General features: G+C 46.4%; 1 long non-coding RNA gene across 1 annotated transcript in view; it reads right to left on the bottom strand.

Moving 5' to 3' along the window:
* LOC140411663 (uncharacterized) overlaps positions 1 to 18,955 on the bottom strand; it is a 58,698-nt gene extending 39,743 nt beyond the window's left edge. Inside the window, exon 1 of the long non-coding RNA XR_011940939.1 lies at positions 18,632 to 18,955. This is a non-coding gene — a long non-coding RNA (uncharacterized lncRNA). The remainder of the gene's footprint in view (positions 1 to 18,631) is intronic.
* Positions 18,956 to 25,644: the final 6,689 nt, after the last annotated feature.

Raw genomic sequence — 25,644 nt, 5'->3', positions numbered from 1 at the left:
GGGGTTGGATTACGAGGAGAGGTTGAGTAGACTGGGACTGTACTCGTTGGAATTTAGAAGGATGAGGGGGGATCTTATAGAAACATATAAGATTATGAAGGGAATAAATAGAATAGATGCGGGCAGGTTGTTTCCACTGGTGTGTGAAAGCAGAACTAGGGGGCATAGCCTCAAAATAAGGGGAAGTAGATTTAGGACTGAGTTTAGGAGGAACCTCTTCACCCAAAGGGTTGTGAATCTATGGAATTCCTTGCCCAGTGAAGCAGTAGAGGCTCCTTCATTAAATGTTTTTAAGATAAAGATAGATAGTTTTTGAAGAATAAAGGGATTAAGGGTTATGGTGTTCGGGTGGGAAAGTGGAGTTGAGTCCACAAAAGATCAGCCATGATCTCATTGAATGGTGGAGCAGGCTCGAGGGGCCAGCTGGCCTACTCCTGCTCCTAGTTCTTATGTTCTTATGTTCTTATAAATTAACTAGATGCAACAGGACTAGGGAAATAATACTTTAAACTACAGAAAGAAATATGCACTTTAGCGTTTAAAATGGAATTTACAGTGCCAAAGGAGGCCATTCGGCCCATTGAGTCTGCAATGCCCTTGAAAAGAGTAGCCCACTTAAGCCCACACCTCCACCCTAACCCAGGAACCCAGTAACCCCACCTAACCTTTTTGGACACCAAGGGCAATTTATCATGGCCAATCCACCTAACCTGCACATCTTTGGACTGTGGGAGGAAACCGGAGCACCCGGAGGAAACCCACGTAGACATGGCGAGAACGTGCAGACTCCACACAGACAGTGACCCAAGCTGGAGTCAAATCTGGGACACTGGAGCTGTGAACCAACTGTGCTAACCACTGTGCTACAGTGCTGCCCTAAATGACCAAAAGCTCCACATAAGTGCCAGGCAATGACCATCTCCAATAAGAGTGAATCAAGCCATCACCCCTTGATATTCAATGGCATCATCATCACTGAATCCCCCACTATCAACATCCGAGGGTTACCATTGACCACAAGATGCACTGGACTAGCCTTAAAAATACTGTGGCTACAAGAGCAGGTCAGAGGCTAGGAATCCTGGCTTGAACTCAACTCATGTCTTCCCTTAGTCTGTCTACTACCTACAAGGTACAAATCAGGAATGTGAAGGAATATTCCCCACTTGTGGTATTATAGGTATTATGGTACCTGATAGGCTAAAGCACCATTGGTGGAAACTGTATTCTTGCTATTGGTTAGAGTGTATGATAGCTCCGCCCTGATAGGCGGGGTATAAGAACCCGTGCCGCCCCAGCAGCCCTCATTCTGTACCTGAGCTGCTGGGGAAACATCTAGCTTATTAAAGCCTTCAGTTGGACTACAACCTCGCTTTAGTGGTCATTGATCGTGCATCAATTTAATAAGTTAGATTTTTTAAGAAGAGAGGATGGAGCTCCGAATCAAGCCGGAGTGTCTGCAACTTAGCCCCCGCGTGGCGAACTCAGCGGCTATCTTCAAGCACTGGCTGGTGTGCTTTAAAGGGTATCTCAAGATGGCTGAAAATGCACCCACAGGAGAGCAGAAACTGCACGTCCTGCACTCAAGGGTGAGCCGGGAGATTTACACCCTCATCGAGGAAGCGGAAGACTTCGATGCAGCAATAGAACTGCTAAAAGGACACTATATTCGCCCGGTCAACCAGGTCTACGCCCGGCACCTGCTTGAAACAAAGCGACAAACCCCTGGGGAATCGCTGGAGGAATTCTACCGTGCACTCCTGGTGTTAGGCAGAAGCTGAGCCTGTCCGCAAGTTTCGGCAAGCGAACACACGGAACTCTGAGTTCGGGACGCTTTCGTGGCAGGTATGCTATCGTCACAAATCCGCCAGCGCCTGTTAGAAAAGGACACCCTGGGTCTCAGGGAGGCACGTGCCCTTGCAGGCTCCCTGTACGTGGCCGCCAGGAACACCCGCACTTACGTTTCCGACCGCACGGGGCAGCGTGGAACCCCTCCATGGCCGACCCCGAGACTTCCCCCATTCCCCCACAGGCCTGCGCTGCAATGCAGCCTGGCAACCCCGGGGGGCCCCGCTGCTACTTTTGCGGGCAGGCCAAGCACCCCCCGCCAGCGCTGCCCGGCCCGCGCATCCACCTGCAAGGGTTGCGGCAAAAAGGGCCATTTCAAGGGTGTATGCCAGGCCCGAGCGGTGGCCACGGTCTCCAGCGGCGAGTGCGGACCGCAACCACAGACTTCTCATGGGCCCCGTGCGGCCAGCGGTCGCCGTCACCTCCATATCCCAGGGCCACGTGCGGACCCCGGGCGCCGCCATCTTGTTCAGCGGACGCCACGTTGGAGGGATGTGCGCCGCCATTTTGTGCACTCCCAGCCATGTGCGACTAATGGGAGACACCATCTTGGATGAACCCCCAGGACCCCAGCTCGGCTGACCACACACTGCCCGAACAGAACTCTCAACTGCTGCGATTGGCCTCGGTGACTCTGGATCAGTCGCGGCCTCGAACACTCTCAACCGCTACGACGACCGCATTCATCAACAGGCACGAGACGTCCTGCCTAATCGACTCTGGGAGCATGGAGAGCTTTATACACCCCGACACGGTAAGGCGCTGTTCTCTCCTCATCCACCCCACTAATCAAAAAATCTCACTGGTCTCCCGTTAGTCTCAGTGGAGATAAAGAGATTTTGTGTAGCAAACCTCACAGTCCAGGGAAGGGAGTTCAAAAATTCCGTCTCTACGTCCTTCCCCACCTCTGCGCGGCTACATTCCTGGGTTTAGACTTCCAGTGTAACCTTCAAAGTCTGACCTTCCAATTCGGCGGCCCTATACCCCCCCTTACTGCTTGTGGCCTCGTGACCCTTAAGGCTGACCCGCCTTCCCTGTTTGCGAACCTCACCCCAGATTGCAAACCCGTCGCCACCAGGAGCAGACGCTACAGTGCGCAGGACCTGGGGCGAAATTCTCCGGTATCGGCGCGATGTCCGCCGACCGGCGCCAAAAATGGCGCAAATCGGTCGGGCATCGCGCCGCCCCAAAGGTGCGGAATCCTCCGCATCTTGGGGGGCCGAGCCCTAACCTTGAGGGGCTAGACCCGCGCCGGACTGATTTCCGCCCCGCCAGCTGGCAGAAAAGGCCTTTGGTGCCCCGCCAGCTGGCGCGGAAATGACATTGCCGGGCGGCGCATGCGCGGGAGCGTTAGCGGCCACTCACGGCATCCCCGCGCATGCGCAGTGGAGTGTGTTTCTTCTGCCTCCGCCATGGCGGAGACCGTGGCGAAGGCGGAAGGAAAAGAGTGCCCCCATGGCACAGGCCCGCCCGCGGATCGGTGGGCCCTGATCGCGGGCCAGGCCACCGTGGGGGCACCAGATTGTCCGCGCCCCCCCAGGACCCCGGAGCCCGCCCGCGCCACCTTGTCCCGCCGGTAAGGTAGGTGGTTTAATCCACATCGGCGGGACAGGCATCCAAGCAGCGGGACTTTGGCCCATGCGGGACGGAGAATCGCGGGGGGGGGGGCGCCAACCGGCGCGGCGCGATTCCCACCCCCGCCGAATCTCCGGTGCCGGAGGATTCGGCAACCGGCGGGGGCGGGATTCACGCCAGCCCCCCGGCGATTCTCCGACCCGGCGGGGGGTCGTAGAATCTCGCCCCGGATCTTTATTAGGTCAGAGGTCCAAAGGCTACTGAGGGAAGGGGTCATTGAAGCCAGTAACAGCCCCTGGAGAGCTCAAGTAGTGTTGGTAAAGACCAGGGAGAAGCTTAGGATGGTCATCGATTACAGTCAGACCATCAACAGGTCTACGCAGCTGGATGCGTACACTTTCCCCCGCATATCCGACTGGTAAACAGGATCGCGCATTATAAGGTCTTCTCCACGGTGGATCTCAAGTCCGCCTACCATCAGCTCCCCATCCGCACTAGTGACCGCAAATACACTGCTCTCGAGGCAGATGGGCGGCTCTATCACTTCGTAAGGGATCCCTTCGGTGTCACCAACGGGGTCTCGGTCTTCCAGCGCAAGATGGACCGAATGGTTGACTGGTACGGTTTACGGGCAACATTCCTGTATCTCGATAATGTCACCATCTGCGGCAATGACCAGCAGGACCACGACACCAACCTCCGAAAATTTCTCCAGACCGCTAAGATCCTTTACCTTACATACAACAAGGATAAATGCGTGTTTAGCACCGACCGTCTAGCCATCCTCGGCTACGTAGTGCGAAATGGAGTTATAGGCCCCGAACGCATGCACCCCCTTATGGAGTTCCCCCTCCCTCACCAATCCAAGGCCCTGAAAAGCTGCCTAGGGTTTTTCAGTTACTACGTTCAGTGGGTCCCCAACTACGTGGACAAGGCCCGTTCCCTGATCCAATCCACAGTTTTTCCCCTGTCGATAGAGGCCCGCCAGGCCTTCAGCCGCATCAAAGCAGACATTGCAAAGGCCACAATGCATGCCATCGACGAGTCCCTCCCCTTCCAGGTCGAGAGCGATGCGTCCGACGTAGCTCTGGCGGCCACCCTCAACCAAGTGGGCAGTCTTCTCCCGTACCCTCCATGCTTCTGAAATCCGCCACTCCTCAGTCGAAAAGGAGGCCCAGGCCATAGTAGAAGCTGTGCGACATTGGAGGCACTACCTGGCCGGCAGGAGACTCACTCTCCTCACTGACCAACGGTCGGTGGCCTTCATGTTTGATAATGCGCAGCGGGGCAAGATAAAAACGACAAGATCTTGCGGTGGAGGATCGAACTCTCCACCTACAACTACGAGATTGTGTATCGTCACGGGAAGCTAAACGAGCCTCCTGACACCCTGTCCCGCGGCACATGTGCCACCGCACAAGTAGACCGCCTCCGAGCCCTCCACGAGGACCTCTGCCACCCGGGGGTCACTCGCTTTTTCCATTTTGGCAAGACCAACAACCTGCCCTACTCCATCGAGGAGGTCAGGATAGCCACCAGGGACTGCCAAATCTGCGCGGAGTGCAAACCGCACTTCTACCGGCCAGAGAGAGCGCACCTGATAAAGGCTTCCCGTCCCTTTGAACGCCTCAGCATGGACTTCAAAGGCCCCCTCCCCTCCACCGACCACAACTCATACTTCCTGAACATGATTGATGAGTACTCCCGTTTCCCAATCGCCATCCCCTGCCCCGACATGACCGCAACCACTTTCATCAAAGCCCTCCATAGCATCTTTGCACTGTTCGTGTTCCCCGCTTACATACATAGTGATAGGGGGCCCTCCTTTATGAGCGACAAACTGCGTCAATTCCTGCTCAGCAAGGGCATCACCTCGAGGAGGACGACCAGTTACAACCCCCGGGGTAATGGACAGGTAGAGAGGGAGAACGGAAAGGCCTGGAACACCGTCCTACTGTCCCGACAGTCCAGGAATCTCCCATTCTCCCGCTGGCAAGAAGTCCTCCCGGATGCCCTCCCCTCCATCCGGTCACTGCTTTGTCCGACCACCAATCAGACACCTCACGAACATCTCCTCGTCTTCCCCAGGAAGTTCTCCTCTGGGACCTCGCTCCCGACCTGGCTGGCAGCACCCGGACCCATCCTGCTCCGAAAACACGTGCAGGCGCACAAGTCGGACCCGTTGGTCGAGAGTGTCCATCTGCTCCATGCTAACCCTCAGTACGCTTGCATGGCGTACCCTACGGCCGACAAGATACGGTCTCCCTACAGGACTTGGCGCCCGCCGGAACGCCACGCACATTCCAGCCACCAGTCCCACCCTCCCCTCCACCGCAGCACCTTACAGGAGGATTGGTCCTTCCACCGCCCCCGTTTAGGCCCCCCCACCCACCGACGCCCCCCCCGCAGGCGCTCCCTACCCAGGTCAGCCGTTTTCCCCACCAGCGCCGTCTAGGGGTGACGAAGCTGCCATGGAGATCGAAGCCACGCTCCCGGAGTCACAGACACCCGAGCCTCCACCGGAGTCGCCACCGAAGCTGCGACGATCACAGAGGACGACCAGGGCCCCCTATCGACTGATTGCTTCATTTTAACTGTAATCTGTAAATATAAACCATCAAATGTACATAGCTACCAGACTTGTAAATAGTTACTAAACACTGTACAGAGGTATTACGGTACCTCCATAACTAATTATACCAGGTTGCTATGTTTTGTAGTTTCTGGCCTACACCCCCAGTTTTTTAACATGGGGTGAATGTGGTACTATAGGTATTACGGTAGCTGATAGGCTAAAACACCATTGGTGGAAACTGTATGCTTGCTATTGGTTAGTGTGTATCATAGCTCCGCCCTGATAGGCGGGGTATAAGAACCCGTGCCGCCCTGCAGCCCTCATTCTGTACCTGAACTGCTGGGGGAAACATCTAGCTTATTAAAGCCTTCAGTTGTACTACAACCTCGCTTTAGTGGTCATTGATCGTGCATCACCACTTGCCTGGATGAGTGCAGCTCCAACAACACTCCAGAAACTCAACACCATTCAGGACAAAGTAGCCGCTTGATTGGCACCCCTTCCACAAGCACTCACTCACTCCATCACTGATGCACAGTGACAGCAGTGTGTACCATCTATACGATGCACTGCAGGAACTCACCAAGGCTCCTTAGGCTGCACCTTTCAAACCCATGGCCACTACCACCTAGAAGGACAAGGGCAGCAGATAAGACCACAAGACATATGAGCAGAATTAGGCCACTCGGTCCATCGAGTCTGCTCCGCCATACAATCATGGCTGATATTTTTCTCATCCTCATTCTCCTGCCTTCTCCCCATAACCCCTGATCCCCTTTTTAATCAAGAACCTATCTATCTCTGTCTTAAAGACACTCAGTGATTTGGCCTCCACAGCCTTCTGCGGCAAAGTGTTCCACAGATTCACCACCCTCTGGCTGAAGAAATTCCTCCTCACCTGTCTCAAAGGATCGTCCCTTTAGTCTGAGATTGTGCCCTCTGGTTCTAGTTTTTCCAACAAGTGGAAACATCCTCGCCATGTCCACTCTATCCAGGCCTCGCAATATCCTGTAAGTTTCAATAAGATCTCCCCTCATCCTTCTAAACTCCAACGAGTATAGATCAAGAGTCCTCAACCATCCTCATACAACAAGCTCTTCATTGCAGGAATCAGGAATCATTCTTTTGAATCTGGGAATACCACCATCTGGAGGTTCCCTTCCAAGTCACTCAGATCCTGACTTGGAAATATATCGGCCATTCCTTCACTGTCACTGGGTCAAAATCCTGGAACTCCCTCCCCAACAGCTCTGTGAGTGTACCCACACCTCAGGGTCTGCAACGAACCAAGAAGCCAACTCACCACCGCCTTCTCCAGGGCAATTAGGGATGGGCAACAAATGCTGGCCTCGCCAGTGAAGCTCACAGCCCGTAAAAATGAATTTTAAAAAAACACAGCTATACTTTACATCCGGCTCTCTGCATGATAAAAGATTTCACAAAAACCTGACGAATATCGCTCCTCGCTTCAAATTAGTTTGCTTTCCCTGTTTTGCCAAGTTGTAAAGTCGACTGACCGTCAAATCCCAGCCACATCAGGACAAATTTTCCTGATCCCTTAGATTGCCATGGGATGCTAGAGCACTGACTGTCTTTAGGCACTCATTTTTGCTTGATAACTGGCATAAAGATCATCCTCTCCTTTCTGCTGACGACATCTCACTGGGACCTCCCCCTCCTCTTTCTGTCCGAAATTTCAGCGACTGAAAGTCAAGCCACTGTCAGCACAGCTGCCCTTTCCTAGTTTCAGGTGTGAAAAGTCACACAGACTCAAAGCTGCCACATCTGCTGAGTTTTTCCAACATTTCCTGTTTTTATTTCAGATTTCCAGCATTCACTTTTTGTTTTTAGTTTAATCAACATTTTACACTTTTCTCCAATAAGTCTCACGCTGGGCTTCCCTACCTCCAAGGTAACCAAGCTACCCAGGGACATTGTCTGGCAGATTTTGAAGCAGATAATGTAACCACTACCCCCGCCCCTTCACTCGGCTGTTTCATCTGGAATTAAAGAGACAGTCCCAAAATATATAAAACGTTGTAATTCATAATAATATGAAGGGTGAATGCCAGGAAGCCAGTCAGAAGGCCACTGGAATCATCAAGTCTGCAGGTAGGAAAGCATGAAGTAAGAAATTTACAAGCAATGAGGATAAGTAGGCTTTGTACATTTCCCCATAAAAAGAACTGAAAATGAGGAATTTTTGCTGTTGTGTGGACATCATTGGTGCCTAACTAAAGCATTATGTGGCTCAGAAGAGTTTGTAATCACATAGATGTAAGCTTTGCTTTTCTAAATTGAGCCTAAAGCATAAACAAGAAGGAATACTTTCATTTAAAGTCTATCTGGTGGAGGCCTACAACAGGATGCTGTCTTTTCAACATCAGTCTGCACTGAACAGAAGTCCTGTTGTGTTTGCCTTTGTTCCTCTTCCAATGGTTCATTTTACGATACCCTCAAAGTCTTTTCTTCCCTCCAACACATGTATTATTTCACACAAATATTTTCTGATCCCCACATATACATCCTGTCTGTAACCATATGTTCATAATATATGTGTGTGTGTATGGTTGTCACATTGACTAACAATATGCATTCAATTATAGACCTATCATAACTACAGCGGGCATACTTAGTGTGGGGATAGTCTTGCTAATGATGAGTTGCTCATTTTAGTAGCCACACTACATCCACAGAGCTGCAGAGGCATATATTTTCTCTGATTCAGATTAAGTTTTAACACTTGTAACTATGAATAAAGATAAAATAATGGATATCAATACCCAGGGAAATAATAAAAAGATTTCCATGAATTTGAGCAACAGGTTTAGAATGGTTGCATTTGATAATTATATTAGATTCTCGATGATCAGGAAGTTAAAACTTTTCTCTCTGTTGAGAATGTCCTGCAGACATCTAAACGAGCCGCATTTACCAGGAAAGAGGGGAAGTAGACAAAGCCCATTATGTGGAATACAACCATGAATTGAACAGAAATCTGAGGTTTGGTAATAATTCAGGAAGTATACCTATATTTTGCAATGTTTTTACAACTTTCATAATGTCCACAAATTTGGTTGCAATACACCTGTATATTCAGTGCTCAGGGAGCTATTTTGAGCCCAAAATTGCATCCACAGGAACACTTCTGGTTGTTCATGGCAAATGCCATTTTGGGTGGATCGTTAACGTGGGAAATAGGAGCTCGTGCCGGAAGTACACAGAGTAATCAGACCGAAGCATCAGTCAGAGTAAAATGGTGATTTGGCTCCAGCCAACAGCCTCTCATAACCTCACACAGCTGCACATTGGTCCAACAGCAGCAAGGACCCCACCCAGCCCAACCCCAGCAAACAGGAAGCAATACTTTCATTTAAAATCTATCTGGTGGAGGCCTACAACAAGATGCTGTCTTTCCAACATCAGTCTGCACTGAAGAGAAGTCCTGTTGTGATTGCCTTTGTTCCTCTGCCAATGGTTCATTTTACCATATCCTCAAAGTCTTTTTTTCCCTCCAACACATGCATTATTCACACAAATATTTTCTGATCCCCACATATACATGCTGTCTGCAACCAGGATTGCCAACCACTCAAGAGGTCGCTGATTGATTTCTACTGGTTGCTGCTGAGTTCGTTGAAATATTTGGATGTTTTAAAATTGGTGATGTCTACAGGGAGGAACGTGTCATGGAGTAAAAGACCTTGATTTGGACTTCAGACCGCTTGCTACCAGTCATGGCGATCTAGTTTCTATCCCCTTGGCCATGGCATGGAGCATGAGCAGGGACAACATCGAGGAGGACAAGTTGTTTGGAGGGGGAGGAAGATGAAAGGGAGAAAGGTTTTCCAACAGGAGGTCATTTCCACTCAGTGCTTTCAGGGAGAAGTACTCCTGTTACAACCTTAGTGAGGAAAGTTATGTGCAACATTTCTGTTTTACTAAGGATATGTTGACTGAAATTTTCCATCAATTGTCAGCAGACCTTCAGCCTCAGAACAGGGGAAGGGTGGACTCAGCAGTGGCTGTAAAAGTATCCATGGCCTTAAAGTCTTTGTGTCAGGTTCCTTCCAAAACTGGAGCAGGTGACATTGTGGTGATCTCGTAGTTTGCTGTCCACTATTAAAAGGGAAGCCACCAACACTTTGGATGGAATTTTACCAGTCCCGCTAAGGTCAATTTGAAAGCAGGACAAGGAGCTAACATGGATAATAGGGCATTGGACTGATAGCCTGATGTGTTCCCACCTCTGGGCAATCTTGCCACTCTAGGGCAAATATGGCCTGCCCTACAGTGGCAAGTAGCAAATATTGATCAATGAAAGGTTGATAAGCAGCTGCCAGAGAGGTCAGATCTGTACTCCATGCAGCTACATGCAATCACTGTACAGAACTATCAATGGTTCTGCAGCCACATTATCAAGGCCATATCTCTGCTCCTGTATCCAACCTTCGGCCAGGCATATATGAATCACAGCGGGGGTGGATACTCATTTTCAATTGAGTTATTCATGAACTCATTTGACTGAGATATGGCAAGAGTCTTGGCATGGATGGACTCCTCCGTCATTAAGTATGTAAAGAGTTTCAGGCAACTCTGCCAGATGGCCACACATTTCCATTTGTTGCACCACAAGCTCTGAAAGCAAGGGGTGCAGACTTAGTGTTGTGACAGAGAACATTCGAGCATGCTCTCTTCCCTGTTGTGCCATTTTGCTGTGCCTTTCCTGCTTGGATACTTAGCCCCAGCTACTTCCAGCACAAGCAGCAGCCAGAATGCCCTCCCATTTAAATGGTGCAGATTGAGCAACTTTTAGTGCAGGTTAGGCTCCCCTCTTCAGGCATATAGACATCCAGCAGTGTTCTCGGCCATAACTGCACACCACAATCATGGTAATAAGTGTGCAACATGAAGTTTACAAGTTTCCTGAAACAAAAGGAACAGGCATAAATTAATCTTAATTTAATTTTAAATAACCTGAATATTAAAATATGTCATTATTTACAGGGCTACCGAATCTTCAAAACCAGCCGAGGAGCAGGATTTGACAGAGGGTCAGGGGAATGAGATGTGTGAAGAACTGGTTAATTCTTCTTACTGAGCTTGGTGTGTTACCTCTAAAGAGTTCTGACAATCTTTACAAGCACACTCATTTATCACTGACCACTCCAAATAATCCTAACGTCTATCATCAATAAATGAAGTCATTTTGACATCTGATACTAAGCAGACAACAAAAAGCCCTCCCATCTCTCTTCGGTAGTAAAGGAATGTGACTAAAACACACAGCTGTCACACCCGGAATCAGCTTTTGTCTTCCACTGCATTTAACAATACTGTTTAGATAGATAAGAAAGTATGTATTTGTCAAAGAATTTACTCATTATTTTCATCATCACTGCTTATTTTAGGGAGAGATTCATTGCAAAATGGCACCTCAAATTAGACTGTCAATTTTATTTCTATAAGTGTGCACTGTTTCCCTTCCATTATTATGAATTATACCCATGTAAATGCTCCTATGGAGAGCATGACTCATGGTGGTCAAAGGAAGCCCCACAAGAATATTTGGAAAGCTTCACAGAGGAGTTTTGATATTCACTTTGGTCCGGATTTTCACTCCTGGGTAGGATGCACAGAGTCAGGACATTTTACAGCTCCAAGAACCCAATTCGGTAAAGAGAAGCCCGGAAGTTGGGATTTTTGTTCCTAGATTAGAAGACCAGCCTATTGCAACAAGTTTGCAGGCAGCAGAGACAGGTTGGCTGAAAGGACTGCCTCTATGTGAAAGATTAAAAAAACAATAAAAGGAAAAACATCCCTCCAGGCCAAACCTCTTCCCTCTCCCACACACGCCCCATGCCAATCTGTGCCAACCCATGCCCCTGTACCCACCCCATACCTCCATGCTAATATTTGCACCTGTACCCATGCCCCATGGATCCCCATACTCTATGCCAAACCATGCCCCTACACCCACTCCCATGTCCCCCATGCTCTCCATACCAACATATGCCCCTGTACCCATAGCAAGCAATTTTGACAATCCAAACATTTTGTTCAAAAATTTAAAGAGCAGGTCTTTTAAATTCCTGAACAGCTTGACAGCATTCTTTGCCAGCTGCTTCTGACAGATCCTCTTGGTAGTCTTGACATGTCATTTTGACAGTTTATTTTTGGTAGGTACCCTCGCTATCCAAACAATGCACAAAGTTCAGAGATGTTTGGTACCCTCGCTATCCAACCAAATGCACACAGTTCAAGTTCTTTTCTGCCCACACAAGAATGGAAAGTGCCATGGCTGTGAGCAGAACTTCCAATTTCCAGGCTCATCTGCCATTTTTGCCACCATGGAGACTCAAAACTCCTGGCCTTTGAATCCTGGAAAAGCTCGTCCAGAAACACTGAAACTGATGCAATTAAATAAAAAATATTACAGACTCATTTAACAGCATGCACATATCAGAGGCAGCAAGAAAATGCAAGCAGAGGAAACCCCAAGCCAGCAACTCATCAGAACTCATAAGACCATGTAAGGGTCCTTCCTTTATTTTCCCTTTCTTTATTTTTTTTCCATCATCATTTTGATCTATGGTGCTTAATGGACATGTATCTATCAGTCAAGCAGCAGAGTGAATGAGAAATTCAATAAGTTACAACATATTATATGGTGCTAGTTTTCGAGCAGCAGAACTTTTATCCTTTTACTTATTATTTGTATCCCTCTCTTCCCCTCTGTGTTTGTTTGACTTCTGTGCGTGTGTACTTGTGTGTATAGAGCGTGAAGCGTTTTAAAGTGGGGATTAGGAATTAGATAATAGTTAGCCAGTTGGATTTACTGAATTTGCATTATAGTTCTTGTTATAAAAAAAAGGTTATTGTGTTTACATTTTCAAATCTGGTGGCTGTAATTGTTAGGCAGCCAAGGGCCAAAGACATTGGGTATTTTTCTAAAAACTATTGGTTAATTCAATTGTGTTGCAACTCCAGGTCAAGAGGGACTGGAATTGACCTAACCCAGGTTGTTGTACCAATTATAAGACGTAAGAGCAGAAGTAGACTATCAGATGATCGAGTCTGCTCCACCATTCAATGAGATCATGGCTGATCTGATATAATCCTCAACTCCATTTTCCCGCCTTATCCCCATACCCTTGATTTCCTCACTGCTTAAAGATCTGTCTATTTCAGCCTCGAATATACTTAATGACCCAAACTCTACAGCTCTCTGCGGTAAAGAGTTCCACAGATTCACTACCTTCTGAGAGAAGAAATTCCTCCTAATCTCTATTTTGAATGGGCGACCTCGTACTCTTTGATTATGCCCTCTGGTCCTGGACTCTCCCACAAGAGGAAACATCCTCTCAGCATCTACCCTGTCAAGCCCCCTGAGAAACCTATATGTCTCAAGATGGTCACCTATCATTCTTCAAAACTCCAATGAGTACAGGCCCAATCTACTCAACCACTCCTCATAAGAAAATCCCTCCACTCCAATAAAGCTTGTTCAACATTCTCTGGACTGCCTCCAATGCCAGTACACCTTTCTTTCTAAAAGGGGACCAAAACTGATGTTCCAGGTGTGGTCTAACTAGTGCCTTGTATAGTTTTAGCAGGACTTCCCTATTTTTATACTCCATTCCCTTTTAAATAAAGGCCAACATTCCATTTGCCTTCCCAGTTACCTGCTGAACTTGTATGCTAATGTGTTATGCATGAGGACCCTCAAATCCCTCTGTGCTGCAGTCTTCTGCAGTCTTTCTCCATTTAAATAATATTCAGCTCCTTGATTCTTCCTACTAAAGAGCTTAACTTCACATTTTCCGACATTATATTCCTTCTACCAAGTTGAATCCTGTTCTATTTGTAGTGGAACATTCCAGGTGCAGATCAACCATAGCAGCCACAGACATAACCATCGGAACCCTACCAAACAGCCCGGATAATGAAGACGGCCATCTTCACTTCAGAGGACAAATAAGATAAAAATTTAATGTCAAAAAGGTGGCACGAGACAGATTGTACTAAATGGTCTTTTTTTCCTTCCCTACTTACAAAGGTTGTAATTGGTACATGTTATTCAAATGCTGAACCCTCACATTCTGTAAAAGTACATGGAGATAATATTAACCATTAATGAAAATATCAGATCAGTCGCCTGTTATATATTATCGCCAAAGTATCAGGAGAGGTATGAAAGGATGATAGTTCATGTTTTACAATACTGCCAAACGTTTAAAATACCTCTAATGTTTTCATAAATTTTTTTAAAAAAATTTAGAGTACCCAATTCATTTTTTCAAATTAAGGGGCAATTTAGCGTGGCCAATCCACCTACCCTACACACATCTTTGGGTTGCGGGGGCGAAACCCACGCAAACACGGGGAGAATGTGCAAAATCCACACGGACAGTGACCCAGGGCCGGGATCGAACCTGGGACCTCAGCGCCATGAGGCAGCAGTGCTAACCACTGCACCACCATGTTGCCCCTTTAAGTTCTTCTTTAAAGTTTTTTCCATGCTTTACTTTGTGTATTGAAAAAATAGTGATGGAGGTTTTGTTAACAAATGGTTAAACTTCAGTTGTTCTTTTTTTAGATACAAAGCTCTAAACACAGACTGTGGTGGGGTAAGTTCTAGAATTTGAATCCAAAAATCTACATGAGTTATAGAAATGGAAGCACTCTGTCACTGACATCATTTCCTACTCACTTGTAAATATAGCACAGCACAGTTTTAGAAACTTGCCTTATGTCCAATAAAATTTACATCAATGACTATTTTATGTTTCCGAAACCCGATACCAGTCAAATTTGCAGATGATACTAAACCCAGTAGGAGAGTGGAAACTGAGGGTGCAGCTCAGAAACGGAAGAAAAAGTTTGATAAAACATATAAGTGGGTGGAACAATGATAAAATTGACTGTCGACACGGCAGAAGGTCAAAAGAGCAACTGACGCGTTCTGAAGTTGAATTCGCTAAGGATGAATTTGAAGGAGATCCACGAGGCTCAGCATGTCCAACCAATGTCAAGCAGCAATCAACCAAACCATGTTGAATTACATTGTCAGAAGAGTATAATATGGTCACAATACATATTACTGGGGGTCGGTTAGCTCAATTGGCTGGACGGCTGGTTTGTGATGCAGAGCGGCGCCAATATTGCGGGCTCATTCCCCGTACCAGCTGAGGTTATTTATGAAGACCCCACCTTCTCAAACTTGCTCGTCACCTGAGGTGTGGTGACCCTCAGGTTAAATCACTACCACCTCTCAAAGGGGAGAGGAACCGATGGTCCTCTGGGACAATGGCGACTTTCATTGTGGGCAGATCACACTTTGCGGATTGTGTTAAATTCTGGTCACTGGAACATTGGGGAGAGATTCAAACACTAGAAGCAATTTTTAAAAGAACTAGAAAACTGATCCAATTATCAGATCTTTTAGTTCGGAGAAAAGGATTTAAGGTTTTCATTACATCGAGGTAGTAGTTGAGATCATTTTATAGAGGTGTTTTATATAGTATCAAAATTATCAATTACTTTAAATTAAATGGGAGAGTAGAACAAAGGGCAATATGTTCAAACTAATGAAAGGCAAGTTTAACTTGAATATCAGGACGTTTTACATCATTAAAAAAGTGGTCAACACCTCCATCATCAATTTCCTCGAGGTTTTCCACTTGGCTTCATCATGGTGGAAAACCCATTTGCACAGAACAAGTAGAATTTCTGCTGATCCTCTGCTGAAGTGGTGATTGAAAAAGCCCCAAGGACACTTCTGTAATTAGGATCAAATCCTAGATAAAATAGTGAAGTTAAGAACTGGAGTTATTTAATAACTTATTTGATATTGTATTGGGGAGGCTTTAGGGTCATTCTGGATAAACTATGATGGGCCAAATGGCTTTCCTCACTCAGTATTATCTTGCGATTTAATGTAGTCATGAACTATAAAATTGCAGTTCTAATAGTAAAGTTTACTCTGGTCCTTACCATATTCAGTCATGTTGAAGGGCATTTGTTACAGTTCTGTAGATCGGAAGAAGTCTTCGTAGTCAGGCGTTGGTGAACCTTTAGTCTTTACTGACTCTTAGAACTATTTACAAATTGGATTTGGACTTGGATTTATTGTCACGTGTACGAGGTACAGTGAAAAGCATTGTTCTGCATACAGTCCAGACAGATTATTCCATACATGAAAAACATAGGACATATGATAAATACTCAAAGTAAATACTCAGTTCAGACCATAAGTGGGTCATTCAGGAGTCTGGTAACAGTGGGGAAGAAGCTGATTTTGATGCAGCCAGATAGGATGCTTTCTATGGTGCATCTATAAAAATTGGTAAGAGTCAATGTGGACTTGCCAAATTTCCATAGTTTCCTGAGGAAGTATAGGTGCAATTGTGCTTTCTAGGTGGTAGCGTCGATGTGGGTGGACCAGGACAGATTGTTGATGATGTGTACACCTAGAAATTTGAACCAGTCAAACATCTCCACCTTGGCACCATTGATGCAGACAGGCATGTGTACGATACTTCGCTTCCTGAAGTCAATGACCAGATCCTAAGGAGAGATTGTTGTCGTTACACCAAGCCACTTGGTTCTCTATCTCTCTCTTGTACTCAGCCGTATCATTGTTTGAGATCTAACCCACTACGGTCGTGTCATCAGCAAACCTGTAGCTGGAGTTGGAGCCATATTTTGCCACACAGTCATGTGTGTATAGGGAGTATAGTAGGGGGCTAATTACACAGCCTTTCAGGGCCCTGGTATTGAGGACTATCGTGGAGGAAGTGTTGTTGTTTATCCTTCCTGATTGTGGTCTATGGGTCAGGAAATCAAGGATCCAGTTGCAGACGGAGGAGTCAAGTCCCAAGTTTTAGAGTTTTGAAATGAGCTTGGCTGGGATTATGGTGTTGAAGTCTGGCTGCATCACAGCCTGGTATGGCTACTGCTCGGTTCAAGACCGTAAGAAACTACAGAGAGTCGTGAACACAGCCCAGTCCATCATGCTAACCCTCCTCCCATCCATTGGCTCTGTCTACACCTCCCGCTGCCTTGGGAATGCAGGCAGCATAATCAAAAACCACCCAGGTTATTCTTTCTTCCATTGGGCAGGAAATACAGAAGTCTAAGAATACGCACTAATAGATTCAAAATCAGCTTCTTCCCCGCTGTTACCAGACTCCTGAATGATCCTCTTATGGATTGTAGTCAATGAATCGGAGTCTGACGTAGGAGTCGTTGTTGTTGAGATGTTTCAGGGATGAGTGCAGGGCCAGGTAGATAGCGTCTGTTGTGGACCGGTTGTGGCGTTATGCGAAGTGCTGTGGATCGAGGCATTCTGGGAGTATGGAGTTGATATGTCTCATGACCAACGTCTCAAAGCACTTCATAATGATCGATGTCATTATGACATATACCATAAAGGGTCATTATGTCAAATTTGCCATTATGACAAATATACAGGAATGGGTTCGAGGTAGGACCTTTCTCCATGCTTGCTTCTGCACACAGCTCTGTCCAGTACTAGCCTGACCCTGGGTGCAGGTCAAGCATCTTCTTGCATCACTGTATGGGCAATACTGTATATTCAGTCCCACATTAACCATTTATGTGCGAAGTTCTTTTACAAATAACAGAATCTTTTTTATCTGATTAAATGCTGAATCAAATGGAGTTGTGAAAAGCTACTGCTTTTTCAATAGAAATATTGTTCTGTGTTTAGTCAGGTCTTGTAATATGTAGTTGTAGCAATTAATGAACTTCAAAAAAAAATGCAGGAATTAAATTTAAAGAAAAACATTACTTTCTGTAACATTTGCTCTGACAGGTGACCTTTGTACTACAGCTACAGCTGCCTGCTGTCATGAATTCCTTTAGTCAATGCCAAAGATTCATCAGTGACCATTTCACCTTTGTTGGAACAATCTAGTTTCCTTTAAAGGCTCCCTGTCCAAATATGTTACAATCTTTCTTTCAGGTTCAGGGCATTATGTCAACACCACCTGAGGTTCACAAATGAATGCTCCATAGCTCGGTCAAATAAGAGAAGAGAAGCAGGAAAAAGGGACTAGAGATGGTCATCACAGACGCAAAGGTCATTTGAAGATATCTGAGTTACAATTCATTCTTTGATTAATTTTTAGCAATGTCCCATGTTGTTTTCAGTTATTTCTCTACAATTTAATCCACATTGATTTTCTTCGACATACTCACTTTTACCAATACACCCTCGTCCCAAACATCCACAGGATTTCGGGCAGCACGGTGGCGCAGTGGTTAGCACTGCAGCCTCACAGTTCCAGGGTCCAGCCTCTGGTGGCTGTGTGGAGTTTGCACTTTCTCCCTGTGTCTGCGTGGGTTTCCTCCGGGTGCTCCGGTTTCCTCCCATGTGTCCAAACACGTGCAGGCTAGGTGGATTGGCCGTGATAAATTGCCCCTTAGTGTCCAAAAGATTAGGTGGTGTTACAGGGTTATGGGGATAGGGTGGAAGCATGGGCTTTAGTCGGGTGCTCTTTACAAGGCCGGTGCAGACTCGATGGGCCAAATGGCCTCCATCTGCACTGTAAATTCTGTGATTCTATGATTCAACATTTCTGGTGATTATACCAAAATTGCGCTCACCCGAAACTTTGCTGCTGCCTCTGTAGTCTTTCCTGGTACAGGCAGAAACATCAGCCACACAGCGATAACCCTTTTGAAAGTAACAACAGTCGGACATTTGACATAAACGGACAGTGGGGCATTTTCGGTCCATGACTCCCACATTTAAGCCAGGTAGATAAAATCTAACTTGTGCTATACGCAGATCCCAGTCTAGTTCATCGTTCTTCCTCTGCACAGCTAGCTGCACCAGCGGTGGGGAGTGTGCCGGAAAAGCCATGGATCTTTAACTCCACTTGTAATGTGAACTCTTGTTGAAAAGTGTCATTTGAAGACGGCCTCAGTTATTTTCCTGCCATTGTAGGCCTGGAGCAGAATCTTGCCAGCAATGCAAGGCGTGTAGCACCTCAGATATTGATGTGTGACTCTCAGCAACCTTTGCTTTGCAGGCAGCAGCAAATCTATTCACACCTCAGGGGATGCAATTAGGGAGCTTTAAGAGATCACAACGGGTGATTTAAAGGACACAAGGGAGTAGGAGTAAGTGATGGCATCAAAGGAGGTTCAGGAAGACATTGGGAACCATTAAAGATCCCCTGTGTTTTGGGGAATGCATCAGTGAAATAAATAGATACAGTAAATGGTATCCAAGCAAAAACAAATGTGATTTCAGACAACTTAGCTTTAAAGCTTTTTTAAAAATCCGCAAAGGCTTTGCTGGATATTCAACCCAAACAATGAAAATAAAAGATGTTATGAAAAAACAGTTTGAAATAAGCTGGTGTCAAGTACACAAGTCTGCAGTCTAAGACCAAAACATATTGGAACAGGGCCGGGAAATAAAACACTCATCACCCAAATTCCTGGTCTTAGCTCACCTGAAATTTACCTGCCACAGAGATCTATCCGTTGGAAAACTCAATGCTGCCAAGGCCACAAATGTGGGAGAGTTCATTAATATCAGTGGTTACAGTTAGTAACATGGGCGAGACCCTCAGTAATTATGACATGTTCATCTACTAATGTTAAATGTAACCTCCTCAAACTGGTGGTCTTAAGTTGTTTAAAACGGCCCTCCAATAATGTCAACAGTGCTTTTTATTTCAATGTAAATATTCAATTAAAAAATGTGAGCATGCCGATGTTTGAGATAATTTTCATTTAAAGGAATTGTGAGGTCCTCTTTCTTTAAGACTTACAGAGAAAGTATATATTTTTAATATAAACCAGGAAGTTAGCAATTGAGCCTCACTGATTCAAAAACGCCATTCTCACAGATTCATCAGATTTCTCTAACATTTTAGCTGCTTAAATAAAAGGAGAATGAATTATTTATGTTCAGTGACAATGTGACATTTCAGAGAGACAAAGATTAAAAGCAACAGGCTTGAATACAGCTGGAAGAATTTAAATTAGATTTATAACCTCACATTTTAGATACCCACGCAGTCAGAACGGAAGGACAATAACCTGATTCATATCAACAAATACAAGAAAAGATTCTTTTCATTATCGGTTATCTGAATTGCTAATATTTTATACCACAATGACTTTTCAGCAGTGCAGTATTGCATCACAAGTCTGTTTGTATTTGGGGTAAATATATTTTAAGGGTAATTGATCCCATATTTTAGATACAGTCAACTGATCGGAAACTTGCTGCAGATCAAGATTCCTGTCAAGATTTAAATAATTTACTATGAGCAGTTCACAGCAAGTTTAAAATAATTCCACACAAGGTGTTAAAGGAACAAAATGAGTTCAGCAGTAAGGTTTACATAACTCGTACATATATAAATCAAGTGTAATTCTGGCATTAACTTTACAGTGAAATTCCTTTTCTTTGTATCACAGTAACTTGGGGCTGACTTGTTCGGGCACTCTGCAGACAGGCTGGAAGGTGAGAGGCTGGTAATATGGCAGAGGATGGCATCAGGAAGGAAACTAAATGGTTTCCCGTTGTGATACCATATTGCCAGTGGCAGAAAGCTTACTGGCTAGGCCACTCCTGGGGAGGTCAATTGAACCACTTAAGACCCCAATTAAGGGCCACATACTCTCCACCCACGCCCTCCACCACCACAAGCATTTTCTCAGCATTTTGAAGCCCATTGCCACATTTTTAAAATACATCCATGGAGTGTGGACGTCACTGTCTGGCCAGCATTTACTGTCCATCTCCAACTGCCCTTAACTGAGTGGCGTACCAGGCCATTTCAAAGAACAAAGAAAAGAACAAAGAAAAATTACAGCACAGGAACAGGCCTACATTCCTGTGGATCTGGAGTCATGTGTAGGCCAGACCAGATAAGAAAGATCTCCTTCCCTAAAAGACACGAGAAAATTAGATGCGTTTTTACAACTATCGACCATGGTTTCATGGTGCTTTTTATTGGATTCAAATTTCACCAACTTTCTTTCACCAACAAACCCAGGAAGCCTTCCTATGGATTCCAGGGGAGAACCTCTTTGACGGGCCTTTCATGACCCAAGGAGGGGCCCCAGTGACAATGGTTGCACATTCCACGACCACGCCCCATCATTGTCTAAGTTGCTACTGATACAATAGCGCCCCCCTCCCCAATCAGCAGGGCCAAGCTAGCATTTTTTACGCACACGCAATTAGGCTAGGGTTGCCAGTGTGGGTGTGGAGGGTGCTTGCATAAAAAATGCAAGCTTGGCATCTTGGCAGTGCCCCTTCCAGCTGATAGTGCCACCTAGGCACCTTGGCAGTGCCAGGCTGGCACCCAGGAGGCAGTGCCAGGGTGCCAGGCTGGCAGTGTCAGGGTACCCAGGTGGCACCAGAATTTCCAGGTCACCACCCTGCTCAAAGGGCATGCAGCTAGGGGCCTCTGATTCCCTTGGAGACCTCCACAGGTGCCGTTCTGCCTGGACACCATTTGTGGGAACCAGTGCTGAATGGCACTCACCTGTGATCCCCGAGGTGAAGGGAATCCCAAAGCCTCAAGTACCTCGTGAATCTGCACCCGAATCTGTTTACTGCCTTGCTCCAATATGCAGATTTGCTAAAAAGTGATCCTGCCCATCGTGGTTGGGATTCTCCTTGCAACGTCTCGCGAGATTGCGCTGAATCTCCAGGGTCTCCCGGTGTTCACCGGCCACGCTGCACCATGGCGAGCAGCTTTTCCTGCGCAGCGTGGCTGGAGGATCGCGCCCACTGAGTGATGTAGTCCTTCATCGTTTCAGTTTTAAATCTGACACTTCTTAAGCTGAAACTATGGCCCCTCATTCTGGAAAGTCCAACAAGAGGAATCTTGCAGATGTCGAACCATCCCAATAGTAACAGGTAATGCAAAGGTTATTGAAAAGGAGAAACTTGAAATAATTACCATCGCCAATACTTCCTTAATAATGAATTCCATCAATTTCCCAACAACACAAGTTAAACTAACTGGTCTATAGTTTCCCACTTTCTGCCTTACTTCCTTTTTGAACAGGAGCATTACATTAACCTTTTTCCAATCCACTGGAACTTTTCCAGAATTCAGGGAATTTCAAGAATATTATAACCAATGTCTCCACTTACCCTGCTGCCACTTCATTTAAGGCCCTAGGATGTAGATCATCAGGCGATGGGGACTTCTCTGCCTTTAATCATTTAGTTTGCTCAGTTCATAGAATCATAGACTTTACAGTGCAGAAGGAGGCCATTCAGCCTATCCGGTCTGCACTGGCCCTTGGAATGAGCACCCCATTTAAGCCCACACCTCCACCCCATCCCCAAAATCCAGTAACCCCATCCAACCCTTTCAAACACTAAGGGCAATTTAGCATGGCCAATCCACCCAATCTGCAGATTTATGGACTGCGGGAGGAAACTGGAGCACCCGGAGGAAATCCACGCAGACAAGGGGAGAACATGCAGACTCCACACAGACAGTGACCCAAGCCCAGAATCGAACCTGGGACCCTGGAGCTGTGAAGCGACAATGCTAACCACTGTGCTACTGTGCCACCCAACTTGTTCCCTCATGGTGGTGATTATTTTAAGTTCCTCCTTTTCAACAACCTCTGCATTACCTGTTACTATTGGGATGGTTCTAGTGTCCTCCACTGTGAAAACCAAGACAAAATATTGGTTTAGTGTCTCTGCCATTCCTGTGTTCCCCCATTATTAACTCCCAGTCTTGTCCTCTAAGGGACCAACATTGACTTTAGCTACTCTCTTCCTTTTTATATACTTATAGAATCTTTTAAAATGCACTTTTACATTTTGCGCAAAATCTCTTTCACAATTTACCTTTGCTCTTTTTATTTCTTTTTTAGTAACCCCAAGTTTCCCAGTGTTCCAGCCTGCCACTGACCTTTGACTCTATGCCTTAGTTTTTGCATTTATGTTGTTGTTGACCTCTTTTCTTTGCCACTGCTGCAATTTCTCCCTCTTTCAATTTTTCTTTCTCTCTGGGATATTTTTTAGTTTGGAGAAATTTGAATATCTCCTTAAATACTTGCCACCGTTCATCAACTGTCCTACCTTTCTGTCCAGTCCACTGGGAATAAAACTTCCTCATGCCAATTAAAATACCTTGGTTTTGTAGCCACTTAAAATGGCCAACTCCCGATTCAAAATGGCAAACGGCAAAGGCCGATGGGAAAGTCAGCCAACAGGACAAAAATGAGCAGCTGCAGGTTGGCTATGTATTTACCTCTGGAAAGACCAGACAAGATCGATACCAGCAACCATCAGCATAACAAAACATCAGCCATCTGCATACTAATGAGCAATCCCCAGGAACAATAAGCAACATTTAGACATACAAAGCAGAGCCAGACTCTTCAGCGCCAGCAGAAGCTTACACAAAAGGAGATGAACGACCACCTCAAGACCGCCCATCGATCAGGGAACCGCTCCAGCATTGGAGAAAATCGAACCAAGTGATTGGGACAATGTCCAATCACTGGGGACCAGGTACAGGGTCCGCCCCAAAAGGCGGGAAGCCCCTGGGAACTATAAGAATTGAGACCCAAGTTCAAATCGCTCTCTCTTCACTCTTCAGCAGCCGATCAAACCTGTAAGTCTTACTTCAACGCTCGCTACGAGATAGGCGCTCCTAGCTACCAACCTGTACCAACTTCGAATCCCGCAGGCTCAGAACCCGAACAAAAGGCCATTTGTTTCCGTGACCTGGTGGGCCAGTTCCAAGTTAAGTATAGGCCTGTTAGTTGTAGAAGTAGCTTAGACGTAGAATTTGTGCATGAGTAGCGATTACTGTGAATAAGAAATGTGCTTTGATTTAAATCTTACTAATCGATGTATTGGATTATTGATCATTACTCGGACTTGAACCACGTGGCGGTATCATAAAGATACCTGGCGACTCAAGAGCAAAGGTAATAAAACAGAGCAATTGAACGCAGGCAAAGTTAGCAACAGTTTAACACCAGAATTGATATTGTGCCACCATACTTATTTAGATGGTGACCTGTTAGTTGGTTGTTCTGAGCAAAATGCTGCCCCTTAGTCAATTCCCATATTCACCCATGGTAGCAGGATTTAAACCTCTCAGAAATATTGAGCCATTAAATTCAGCTATTTTGCAGTTCCCCAACAATTCCCTTGGCAGAATTATTGCAGTTACATGAGTATTTTCTGCCACCTCCATGGTAAGGGTTGCAGGTATTTCTTATCAAAATCTCACTGGGGGCAAAATCAGTGAACATTCAAAACAGATTTTGAAAAGAAAGAAAGAAACATCTTGGGCTGGATACTCCGATTTTGAGGCTATGTCCCCACGCCGACGTGGCAACAGTGGCGTTTTACGACAGAAACAATTGCCGGTGGCCAGCATGCCAGCAGCATAGAGCACCCAACTCTAGCTGCCAATATGGCCCGGAGAATTGCCACGTCCATGGCCGTGCATACGCACAGCGGTGGCCTGCAGCGGCTGCGCCATGCTACATGCCCGGCGGCCGATCGCGGATATGATCCACAAAATAGTCTCCCACTTCGGCTGGCTGGCGCGCCCCGGACCACTCCCCCACACTCCCCCCAGCCCCTGATAAAGTCCCCCACTGCCCGTGGATCGGCCCTCCCCCGACTGTGGCTGGACTGAGTCCGCAGCCGCCACGCCGAGTTCCAGACGGATGGGACCACACGCGACCGACGCTGTCGGGAACTCAGCCAGTCTGGGACAGAGCATCGGGTCGCGGGCCTCAGGCAATGTCCTGAGGCCGTTGATACGACGCGTGGCGTATTCTCCAAGTACACCGCTTTGGAGGTGACGGAGCAACGCGAAAGCGGTGCCGCCCCCGCCCCCCCGATTTGGACGGGAACTTTGATTCTGCTACCGATTGCCGAACGCAATTTCGGCATCGCCGACAGGAGATTTCAGCCCCCTGCATTTCTATAGAACCTTTCATTGCCTCAGCACACAACAAAACATGTGACGGTCGAAGAAGTGTTTTTAAAATGCATTCACTGTTATAATGTAGGAAACAGAACAGCCAATTTGCACACAGCAATATTCCATAAACAGCAATGAGGTAATGGCTAGATAATCTGTTTGGGCAATGTTGGGATAAATAATGAACAAGGTGCTGGAAAGGACTCGAGCGCATAAACAGAACAGCAAAATACTCCAGTCATTGCAATTCCCTTTTCCCGCCAGCAGCGCATCGCCTCCAGCGGGTTTCCTGACAGCTTGGGATGCCTATGATGGGAAATCCCATTGACAAGTGGAAGGAGTATAGAATCCTGCCACCAGCGAACGGTGTGCCATCGAGAAAACCGCGGCTACTGGACCGCAGTACAGCATTTGCCACATTCCTTTTTCTGTTGTTTACTTTATATTTCTTTATTTTTCTTCTGGTGTTCTTCATTACCACCATCCCTTCCATCTCTGGAAGTTTGCGCTGCTGGTTAGCATACAGGCAGCCTCTGCCATTCAGTTCCTTGCCAAAGTGACCAATCCAGATATGTGATTCCAGACAGCGAGTCACACAGAGCACCTTAGCTGAGCTCGGTGCTGTCCTTGCCTGATCATCGCTTGTGTCCATTCCTACCATGATCAATT

This window comes from Scyliorhinus torazame, chromosome 4 (genome assembly GCF_047496885.1).
Source record: "Scyliorhinus torazame isolate Kashiwa2021f chromosome 4, sScyTor2.1, whole genome shotgun sequence".
Taxonomy (NCBI): domain Eukaryota; kingdom Metazoa; phylum Chordata; class Chondrichthyes; order Carcharhiniformes; family Scyliorhinidae; genus Scyliorhinus; species Scyliorhinus torazame.
Note: the sequence above shows the minus strand (reverse complement) of the source record. Positions and strands in the feature narration are given on the sequence as shown.